The sequence below is a fragment of the Halichoeres trimaculatus genome, unplaced genomic scaffold, assembly GCF_033239565.1.
Source record: "Halichoeres trimaculatus isolate MK-OKI-2021-1 unplaced genomic scaffold, fHalTri1.1 fHalTri1_scaffold_3, whole genome shotgun sequence".
Classification (NCBI taxonomy): Eukaryota; Metazoa; Chordata; class Actinopteri; order Labriformes; family Labridae; genus Halichoeres; species Halichoeres trimaculatus.
Window position 1 is genome coordinate 17,758,801 of NW_027437181.1, and position 10,160 is coordinate 17,768,960.

The window sequence follows — 10,160 nt, forward strand, 5'->3', positions numbered from 1 at the left end:
GGGGGGTGCAGCTCAGGACAGCTTCTTGTGGTGGTTTTCCCAGCTCTCTATCCGCTATACGTAATGTGCTTGTCTGTGTGTGTGTATATGCCGCATACCTTTGTGTGTCCGTGAACACGTTGGGGGGGGGACTTCGCCCTGCGCGAAACAGCATGGGGAGAAATGTGAACTTGACAATGTGTAACTTAGATGAATAACATACTGCTATTTAGTCTGTTAAATAATAATAAAAAAAGGTATGGACATTATTTACGAGAGAAGTAACTCTAAATCCTTTCTACTCTGAAATGGCGCAATATGAAAATAAAATGGAAAAAATGAAATATATAAATAAATGACAATAAATATTAGGGGTGTAACGAAATTTCGCGAAATAAAAAATGTCGAAATAAAATTCAGACATATGAAATAAAAGTACGAAATAAAAACCGTGAAGGCACTACTGAGACTGGTTATTTTTTTACCCTCCTCGCCTACCGTAGCATGACACTCGCTTCAAAATGGAGGAAGATGTGGAGGAATTAGCTGACGCTCCTTTGTCAAATAAATCGGTTGTGTGGACCTATTTTGGCTGCCCATGTAAAAGACGGGAGAATGGTGAGAAAATTGTGGAAAATACAACAACCGTGTGCAAAATATGCCACTACAGTTCGCTGTATACTACGGGGAGTACAACTACCATGATGTACCACTTACAACGGCATCACAAAGAGAAGCTACTGGAAGCTACACGGAAAAAACAACAATTAAAAGACCAAACGACTCTACAAAAAGCATTCGCTGCACCACTGCTAGCTGCTAGTAAGCGAGCAAAAGACATAACACAGAGTATAGGCTTTTTTATAGCCAATGATATGCAGCCCTTTTCTGTTGTCGATGATGCTGGATTTCAACAGTTGATCCGCACACTGGAGCCGAAATATCAACTCCCATCACGGATACACTTCAGTAAAGCAGTGGTTCCGGAAATGTATGAGAGAGTGAGAGTTAAAGAACGGGAGGCTCTGCAAAAAGGTGAGAGAGTACACGCTGTTATAGGCTAAATATTATAGTTCAGTACAGAGGTCTAAACTGCAGCTCTGAGGACTGCTATTTGTTTTCCTTTTCATTCAAGAATGTACTTATCCTGATTGTTACAACAAAAAAGCACTTTTTATTGAGATTTTATTTTTGTATTTTTCAAAGAGCATTTCTTTACTGATAAAGCAATATTTATTGTTTATTTGGAAGAAAATAAAGAAAATAGGATTTTTGCACAATTTCCTTCTGTTTGGGATTTACTATAATCTTTATTTCGTATCGTGAGTATTTCGTATCATGAGTATTTCGTATCGTGAGTATTTCGTATCGTGAGCTCTATTTCGTATCGTAAGCTCTATTTCGTATCGTGAACTCTATTTCGTATTTCGTATCGTTTCGTGAATTGACCATTTCGTTACACCCCTTATAAATATCTATATAATGGTAGGGGAAACACTGCTGACCATTGTGTGTGCCGATAGTGAAATCAGCGTTTTAGACTCAAGCTGCTTTTTTGAACCAGGCTGTAAATATGCTTTTTCATGCAGTAAAAGTCTGTTATTACGGCTGGGTGTGTACATGACTTCTGGTCTTTCTGCAGCCAGCCTTAAGTGGATTCTCCATGAACAGCAACTTGTAGCACTTCCGCATAGGCTTCATTTATACGAACCAAATGTCGCCCCTTGGTTAAATGAATTTTCCCTGTGTCAGTGTAGCTGTAGCAGCTTATTTCAGACAGTCACTGACTGTACGTTGCATTCAATCACAAGAGATACCCCCCAACCCCCCAAAGTCACGCGTCAACATTATTTCTGCCTTATTATTGCCTTTATTTGGCTGATACCTGTGGTTGGCCTCAACAAAAACCTGCATCTGAAGGATCCTTGACCTCCAATAAGTAAACATTCTGAGGCAAAGGCTCAGTGTGTGAGGGTGTGAGTGTCTGTGCGTGCAAGCTAGAGGTCATCTTGAGAGTTGTAGGCCAAACTATGTCCATCATTTTCCTCTGGATTGCTGCCATCCATTGCTCATTATCATCATAATTACTGGGTTCTACAACCTGCTCCCCTTTTAAGAAATGTCTTTCTTGATAGAGGAGGTTAAACATTTCTAATAAAATTTGTATCTGTGTTTGGGAATATCTCAACACACGTCTGATGAACAGCTCCGAATGCTCGGTTTTATCTGCACCTATTCTGGAAAATAGGAAGAAATACATCTAAAATCAACAGTCTCTGGGACTAGAGCACTTGAACTATTTAGGGATTCATTTGTTGTCTTCATCAGTCACTTGGTCTTTCACCATTTTGCTCTATGATTCCATGCCGAGAGCATTTGGGGGCTCTGGCTTTAACAGCAGTGTCTGTAATAGATGCCTGTGTGAGTACTTGCAGTTGCAGGAGATGGAAAAACTAGACATATACCCCTGAGCATAAATCTTAAAGTAATTTCTTTGTATGCATGAAAGATAATGGCATTGTTTTGGGGTCTGTGTTTTGTGTATTTGACTGTGGATTATTGTGCAAGCTGGTGTGCAAAATTACAAAACTGCAAAATTAATAATAAAGGAGATATTTCTTCATTTTCATGAGCTGTTTTTGCGCTGCACTGTGCCCAAAGGTTTCACACAGAAGATTGAGATGAATAATTTGGGTTCAGGTGAGTTATGTGAAGTAGCACTGCTGTTTTAAGTGGCCTGTTTGGATGAACTGTCATCCATGTACAAAGATGTGTATGTTGAACAGCGATGACAATAATTAATACGGCAATGCTGTCGTGTAGCGGCAGGGCTGCTATTTCACAACTCTGATGACTAAACACTGGAGGGAAGGGGAGCAGTGAGAGGCGCCTGGAACAATATTTTACTCATTTGGATCTGCTCAATGCTACAGCCGCTGCACCCAGTGAATCTGTCAGACAGCACCATTTCCCCAAGAACAGCTGCAATTTATCTGATTTTCTCATTAGAGTTGACTCATGACTTCATTGTACTGGCTTTGGCAGAGGCACTGCTATGCCTCAGAATGGCTCTTTAAAACAGACTCCCCTGATGTTACTGAACCCAGGAATGTGTAACACCTGGTTTCCAATTTTCAGCCATCACTTAAAAATCATGTTGGATATATATTTTTTTATTTACACATCTGAACCAGACATTTAACACTCTTACATGCCTAAACCTCTCAGACTTCCATGATCAATTTCAATCCCAGAGAAAGATCTCTGGACTCATCAAACATGTACAAAAGAGCAGTGTGTAAGAACAGCCCAGACCCTTAGCAATGTTTTAATCCTTGGAGGTGAAGGACTTAGGAAATCTTGCTAATTTCACAGATGGTTTAAAATAGATTAGTGTGGAGTAGCAGCTCCCGGTGAAGGGCTGACCCACCAGGCTCCCTGCGCAGCTGCCAAAACCCTGCGCCTGATGCTCAGAAGTGCCTTCCAAAAGTCCTGCAAGGTTAAACTCAAACTTAAGCATCCTGAAATGTCATCCTTGTTGTTAGCTTTACTGCATCTTTAATGAACTTCACCTTTCGTTTGTTTGGTGCATTGAATAGTTTTTGTGGACAGTTTAATTTTCCAGTTCATAAAAAACACAGACAAGATCCTGTTCGTTCTGTCTTCTTTCATAAAGAGACCTTTCACACTGAACATTTTTTACAAAACAAAGGTTTTTTGTTTGGTTTATCTATTCATTTATATTTATTTATTCATTTCTTTATTCATTGGTATTCTGACCTTACACTTTTGATCCTTAACTTTCTTCCCCTTCCTGCCCAAAACAATACCTTGGAGCACTCATGGTTTTCTGAATTTAGATTAATGAATCCACTAGACCACAGAGAGTATTCTTGGTTGTTACTCAGTGTTCTCTCTCATTAGACGGGTTGGACAATGCCTCCAAAAGCCATTTTTGTGATAGAATAAAGGGCTGAATCACACTCTGCATGGTATTTTGAGGAGGCCAAGCCTGCTGCTGGAGCTGGGCTGTGTCCGAGTCGGCCTGACAAAACTCTGGCCTGGCTGAAAAGGCCCAGCTTGGAGTTAATGTGCAAAGACAATGGCACAGGGTGAAGAACTCGACATGGTTTTGTTGGACTTGTCATTCTTCTGTGCATAGCTGTGAGGGAAGCCTAGGAACCATCTGAATGTTATTTGTGCTTTTTCCACCCATATTTGGGACAGCTTTCACAAAGCTCTTGTGAGGAGGCTGAAACAATGGAGGGGCGCTTCAGAAGAGGGACAGGCCTTGACTCGGGCCAAACCGTCTTGGACCTGCTTCACTGAAATGGTCTGACTCCAAAAGGCTGACATCATGGTACAACTATTCGTTGATTTTTACTTTCCCGGAAAAAAAATCATATATTTATATATATATATATATATATATATATATATATATATATATATATATATATATATATATATATATATATATAACATATATATGTCATACTATACATTTATATATATATAAATATATATAATATATAGCATGTCATGCTATACATTTATATATATATAAATATATATATATATAAATATATATATATATATATATATATATATATATATATATATATATATATATATATATATATATATATATAAATGTATAATATGACATGCCCAAATAGTCAATTTTCATAGTTTTTGTTTGCACCATCAGACAGATATCCTTATTGGTTTATAGCCAATGAAAGGTAAGGTGGGTATGAGTGTCTCAATCAAACAACCTTACGTGTTAAAAGTCTAACACATGACCTCTAAAAAGCAACACTACCAGGTTACCTTTTAAGTAGAATTTTCGACATGCTTCTTTTGATGGATTATCGTTTATGTCTACACTGGATTAAGATGATACCATGAATGTATTTCTCTGTGTTATTCATACTGATTTTCAGAGCGCACTTGTTACAAACACTGGGTTGCTAAATGAACTTTTGAAAATCCACATGGGACAATATTTCAGAAAATGTAATTTTGCATACTGTTTCACATCGTTGCATCTCCTTCGCTGCATTTGTCTCCCAAAGCATTTGACTGCATTTCTATGGGGAAGAATAAATGCGTAATGTTTTTTTAAAGCATCTCTGCTCCCTCAGCTGTTTGAAGAATTAAACAAAATAAAAGGTTAGCTTTCTCGGAATATGTGTTATTCTCTCAGAGCTATCACTCAGCTCTCTCATGCATATGTGAATTACACACCTTTATGAATATGTAAATGTTGCAGAATGCCTCATTAATTAGTAATTCATGCATTTTTCACAAGCCCAATACTTTGCCAGTGAAGTCTGATGAATTATCAGACAGAAGTATAAAAAAAAGGAGGATTCATCATCACGTTTTCAGAGGGTTTGAGCTACATCTGTAATTTGTGTAATTCAATGAGTATGATTTGCTTGGCTTTTTCTGGCAGGATCGTTGCAGCTGTCTCATAATAAGATCTATGGATTTTTACTCAAAATCTACAAGTGCACTTATAAAGTTAACAGGCACATTTCTAAGTGTAGATGTTTGCTTACATTATTATATTCTGGTTGAAATATAAAAATTCAAGCATCCCAAATTGCTTTCTCAGTATGTTCTGTTTGCTATAATAACTCTGGTTTGGTAATTTTCAAGACAGACATGGGGAAAAAAAGAACGATGAGATGCCAAAGGAACATCCCGTGCAACACATACTGTAGCAAAGTGAATACAACATGCGCCAGTGCTGCGAATTCAAGCAGCCATACATAAATGTCTGTGTGCACAGATGTTTTACATATCTTTCTCTGTGATGAAAATGTTCCAGTCAGAGAATGTTGGAGCACAAATAGCAAGGAAGGTATGAAAAGCCGTACGTGACAAAATGTTATTCAAAGTTAAGGGCAAATAATTGTGAGTATGTTGTGGTGATTGAACAATTTTGCAACCTCTAACACAAACTACAGACAGAATGGGCTTGATTCCACTTCTATTGGGTCTGTCTATTTGTGTGCATTGTTTCATCTTACTCGTGACTTATAAACATTCTGTCTACGACTGTTCTTTCTCTGGGGTTTCTCCTTGTGCAGCTTTTAAATGAGCATCATTTCTTCATTCAGGGAGGAGCTACACACCCACAGATAGTAAGTGTAAATACAGTGTGTTAGTTATTGTGTCGTGGCCAGCGCACACTGCTGGACCATGAATTTAACATGAAGGTACAGAGGCAGACACACGTGGTGATGTTGCCTTTTCAGTTGGGGATTAAAGTCTGCTACCTTACACATGCAGCCACTTTGTTCCCACCTCCCCATTGGTGCAGGAATACATTTATGTAAATGGAAAGAGGGGGGTGCTTCTGTTGTGAACATGAGTGTACTCTGAGGAAAGGGCACCCTGGGACCTTCAACTAGTAAATATGTGATTGAAAGGGGGGTGAACAGAAACAAACAAACGTGTCATCATAATAACGTTTCCAGCTTTACAGTTCTAAAGTGCAACATTAAATCATTCATCTGGATTATTTTAATAAAAGTGTTTTAGTTTGAATAATGGGTTGAGGGTGGAGGGGGTGATTTACTGTTCCTACTTTCACTCAAGGTGTTCTCTGAGGTATGACAGCGGATCAAGTATCATGTAAAGAAAAAGTGCTGAATGTGCCAATGGCTCATTACCTCCTGATTGGTGATAAAATCATGGTTTGTTTTCCAGTCAAAGAAAGAGTGAGTATTTCGACAATGAATTCCTACGCAACTTCTGTCTTTGGAAACATTAGAAAGAATTTTTGTCTTTCCAGTGTTCTTTTTAAACTGTTATTTGGCCCTGGTGAAAAAGAAAAAACAGTAGTAATTTACACATGCTGTTACCTAAAATATTCAACACCATCAAACTCATTAGTCTGCACCGAAATTACGGATTTGGAGTGATTAATACCTAATTATTATCATTTTAAAATAATTATCATGCACTACAGCACGTATTCAGCACTGGTCTGGTTAAACTGGAATGCGACCACTCAATTGAAGCGATGCATAGCCAACATGTCGACACTTACATACTTGGGTTCAAAGGCTGGGGATGCTAGCTCTGCTTTATCCATAAATGATTTAGTAAAGTTTTTTTTTAGTATTTACCGTTTTCTGAGTGTATTGTTTAGACTAGTCACTTAGTTGGGATCTAAATTTGAGATCAGACAATGAGAAAACTCACTTTGGAACATCCCTCTTTTTATCAAACATGAATAAAACCAATTGTACATGATTATCTTATATAGTTTATTTCCACAGTGGTTAAAAAAGTATTTGGGGGGTGGGGGTGTTCTGATAATATGACCAATTGTGTTACACATTTCCTCTCAGCAGGTAATGAGTGAATCAATTATTCTTCCAACATATAATGAATAATGATGAATACATCTCTACTTGATTGAGTGAGGAGTCCAATGCCAGCAGGTAGCAGGAGGCTCAGTCTATTCACAAGCCAAGCAGTGTTTCAACAATGTTGCTGTTTTTGATCATCAGTCTAACTTTAAATAGAGCTCCTCAGTGGGATTTCAATTATCAATGAACTTGAATGGGTATGTTAATATATGGGATGGTGTCTGAAAATCTGCAAGTGATCAAATGGCCCATCCATCAAATCCATATTCTTTGAACTGCAAAAAATAAAGATGTATTAAAAATATTGTGTCTTAAAAAGATATTCTAATTACAGCATATTGACCTTTCAAAATTTGCAGAAGATTTGTGGGCGTCATGAATATTATGAGAGTTTTTTTATTGAATCATACACAGGCAGCAAAAAATTGTTTGTAGAGACCTGTGATCTGTTTCTGCTACCCAGTGGCTTTATTTTTGATTCTTTAACATTTGCTCCCCTCTTTTGGGGACATCTTCTGTCCCTGTAGATATGGTGGGCGATGTGGAGGTGGTGATGATGGGATACCAACATAAGATTGAAACAGAGTGTCTGAGGAATTCAACATTGTCTCCCCTGCAAATTATACATTTACAAATTATACTACATCAAGTTTGTCGTGCATTTGGGTTCTTATAATTACTTTGCAATCATATAGATGCAAGTGCTATTAAATATTAATTTACCCATTCCATGAGGAATAATGGTGATGGAGAAATCTTGTTTTCAATTTTTAATGCTTTTTCAACAAAGCTTAAAAAGCTAAGCTGTGATGAGATTCATATTTTGTCTGACTGCAAAGAGAGGAAAAACCTGAAAGGGTGATTTTGTGTGTGGAGGTTGGGAAAAGACTTCCATATTAACCTTAGGAGTTAAGCATAATCCCACATATTTAAGCAAAGCAGTCCAACACTTCTAAACCCTCCCCCAATTCACGCACTGGCCAAAGAGATTGACATAGTAATAAACTGATGTTAATTAGACACACTTTGAAATCCTCCATTCTGTTCGTCTGCATGGCCTAGTGGAGCTGGTGGCTTATTAAATCATTTGCTGCTCTTGGGTGATCTTCTTTTGAATCTTGGCCTCACCCTGAGGGCACAATTTATTTTTATTTCAAAAAAAATTCCAGCAAATTTTGCATTAGTTCAAGAGAATTATAAATCATTATTACACAGGCAGACACTTCAAACATTTTGTTTAAGAGCTTTCTACTCGATGAAGCATCAAAGGAGATGTCCACACTGACGAATGTTACATCGCCATGTCTATTCATTAGCACTCTCAAGTTGCGTGATCATGTTGTGTACATGGCCTCATAAACACTTAAAATGGCCATTTTTTGTGAACTTCTGTTTAAGACAAGACAAGCCTCTTTATTAGTTCAATCACAATGATATTACAAATGATTAATTACTGTGTGTGGAATTCCTCAGAGTGATAATGGGTTTTTTTAGTATCATAATTACCACTGCAGTATAGTTCCATGTGTGGATTACTGCTGAACTTGGCTAAATCCAACAAGGCCCAGGTGGCAAGGTCCTATAGTTTGGCTTAGTTTTCCTAAACAAGTATTCAGATTATTTGCTTAATACTTTTCCCTCTTCTGTTACTCTGCCGATACAGTACACAACTCTGCAGGAGCTTGTATTTGCCAACAGAGCTGTCAATCATTTTTAAAGAATAAATGACTCAATCAAAATAAGCTTCACAAAAAATGGGCATGTGGAGATACACCAGCATAATAAAAACAAACTGTTAGAAACAATGTTTGAGAAATATATGTTTGACAGCTTGACCTCTATTCAATCTGTTAACACCTCTGGTCTAAAAATATGTGACAATGCGGAAGTGTTAAGATCTCTGATCTCCTCAAGTCTGCTTGAAGCTGGCCCCGGAAGTACCAGAAGTCACAAACACACCAAGCCAAATGAAAAACAGAAAAAAGTCATTTTCACAAAAGAAATTAACATATTTGCAGCTTTTTATAAAAGAAATCACCTGCCTGAATCCCTGATTTCATTTTTGGCTCACACTGCACAGGGGGTTCATTTTTTTTTAACTCAGCAGTTTAGAGGATATTGGGATGGCAAGTTCGCCCAATCAGAGGCACAGCTCAGCTCACGTGACTGACAGCCCGTCCTGGACAAGAAGGGCCAAAGTCGTCTCCACCTGCTGAGGAGACTGAGGTCCTTTGGAGTGTACAGGACTCTGCTCAGGACTTTTTTATGACTCTGTGGTAGCTTCTGCACTTTTCTATGTAGTGGTCTGCTGGGGAGCAGGGAGCACAGAGAGGGACAGAAAAAGACTGAACAGACTGGTCAGGAAGGCCAGTTCTGTCCTGGACTGCTCCCTAGACTCCCTGGAGGAGGTGGGTGAGAGGAGGATGCTGGCAAAGCTTGAATCCATTATGGACAATCTCTCTTACACACTACGGATCAGACTGAGGGGGACTCAAGCAGCAGACCCAGACTCCCACCCTGCAAGACGGAGTGCTACCACAGGTCATTCCTCCCATCTGCAATAAGACTCTATAACATCATCATAACAAACCTGAACTTTCACCTTATGCCATCTAGCATTAAACAAATACTGGCCTTTGGCACATGATCCCAGTACTCAGTGTTCATTGTCAAGTGCTGATCTTGTACTTATTTGTTTTTAATGTAAATATGTAAATAGTAATATTTTCCTACTTTTCTATACTTCTTTAAATTTCTAATTTCATATTCTTCTTGTTATTATATATTTTT